This window comes from Arvicanthis niloticus, chromosome 2 (genome assembly GCF_011762505.2).
Source record: "Arvicanthis niloticus isolate mArvNil1 chromosome 2, mArvNil1.pat.X, whole genome shotgun sequence".
In the NCBI taxonomy this organism is placed as follows: domain Eukaryota; kingdom Metazoa; phylum Chordata; class Mammalia; order Rodentia; family Muridae; genus Arvicanthis; species Arvicanthis niloticus.
In genome coordinates this window covers 13,656,653-13,658,590 of record NC_047659.1, presented here as the reverse complement: position 1 = coordinate 13,658,590, position 1,938 = coordinate 13,656,653, and positions in this window count along the sequence as shown.

The following is a 1,938-nucleotide window of genomic DNA, read 5'->3' as shown; positions in this document are numbered from 1 at the left end:
GTACAATGTGACCTAACCTCTCAGTTGTAAGAGTGAAAAAATCATGTAAGTCCTTTCCAAATTGTTTGTGTTGTCCTGGGCTACTTCCTTCAGCCAGGTAGTATCACTATGACAATGATCAAAGGTGGCAATTCTGCAGAGAAACAGCAGTGGATTTATTAGGTAAAATGAAAAGGATTTGGAATAATAGTCAATCCTAGTATAGAAATGAATTTCATTATGTGCTTGTGGTTTTATGAGAACAGCAGGAATAGCAGGGTGATTTCAATCAATGAAAGTATGAATTTCATTGTATAGTCTTACTCTTTGCATATATATATATATATATTTGCATAAATATATATATACATATATATATATATTTAATTTAATTTTGCAAAGATAGGTTTATTAAGACCAAAAATAAAACAATGAAACAGGGAAAAACATCCAGGACAGAAATAAACATGAATTCTCCTGCTGGGTGTGGCTGCTCCTCTCTAACCTCAGCCTTGGCTCCATACTGAATCCAGACCAGCACTTGCTAAACTCAAGCCAATTAAACAAAAGCCATCAGTTACAAACCAAATGACAACCATTTTCTGGAGTTAATTACTATTACAAGATTAATTACCATTACTTAGTGTGATTCCAATATATCACTTAAAGCAATTCACTGGCCAAATGCACAACCTGAACCAACATAAAAAAGCACTATACTTTTAATATTAATAGTTAGTGGCAAAGTTTTCCTAATACAAGGGGTCTTTTTATTTTTTATTTATTTATTTATTATTTATTTATTTATTTATTTATTTATTTGGTTTTTTTCTGAGAAAGGGTTTCTCTGTGTAGCCCTGGCTGTCCTGGAATTCACTCTGTAGACCAGGCTGGCCTCAAACTCAGAAATCAGCCTGCCTCTGCCTCCCAGTGCTGGGATTAAAGGCATGGGCTACCACCGCCCAGGGAGGGGTTTTTTATAACCATTGTAACTACTTTGTTTTTCTCAAGCACACTCTGTACTGGTACCCAGGTTACTGACTTCACATACAACCACTACCAACAGTAAAAGTTAAAAGCAACATCAGGTTAAAGCATACCTTTACAATACTTGTAAATCACAGGTGGACATAATTTTCCCCCATCCTCCTTTGCTTTGATAAATATATAAGCTTTCTTACAAAAATAATGCAAAAATGTTGAAACCAATCTACTATAACTAAGAAATCTGATCAACTCTTACCCAGTATCCAAAGTCAAGATAAAAAAGGCAGGCCTTAACTTACTCCTGGTTCTGACCATATCATTTCTATAATTCTCATGCTCCAAAATACACTAACTTCCAGTCAGTGTCTCCATTAGTTCATAGTCCAGCACTGACTCTCTTGGGGAGGCAAACCTGTCACTTCAATGTCAATCTCACTGAGGACAGCAGCCACCTCCTGAGCCAGCCTGCAGCATGCACAACTTAACCTTTAGTACAGTCCTAGCTTTTCAGAACAGGTCCAGAGGGGAGAACACTACTTCCTCCTCTTCCCACCTTGGCGCGGCACCCCTGTCTTCTTGCCCCCTGACTCAGGTGGCCTGGAATGCTTCTTGCCTCCCAGGCCTCCTTTCCTTTTCTCTCCCTGACCCAGCAGGCAGGCTGCCCTTTCTCTTGCAGGAAGGTTCTGGCAGGCCCTCTTTTCTCTTGCCTTTCTGGCTCATCTTCCTCCTCTTGGCAGGCTCCTCTTGGACCTCTTCCCTCATCTGCTTGTTGGTGGCCCTTGTCACGTCCAGCTGAGGTTTATTACTGTTCATGATTCGAAGTAGCTCCCACTGGTTCTTTTTCTTGGCTGGGAAGTCCCCAAAGGGGGGCTGAAACTTCCTCTTCTTGCCAGAGCTTTGGGGCGCTTTCTCCTTGGGGAGGCGCTCCTGGAAGCTTCCCACCGAAGCTCCTCCTTACTCTCGTGTCCCTTA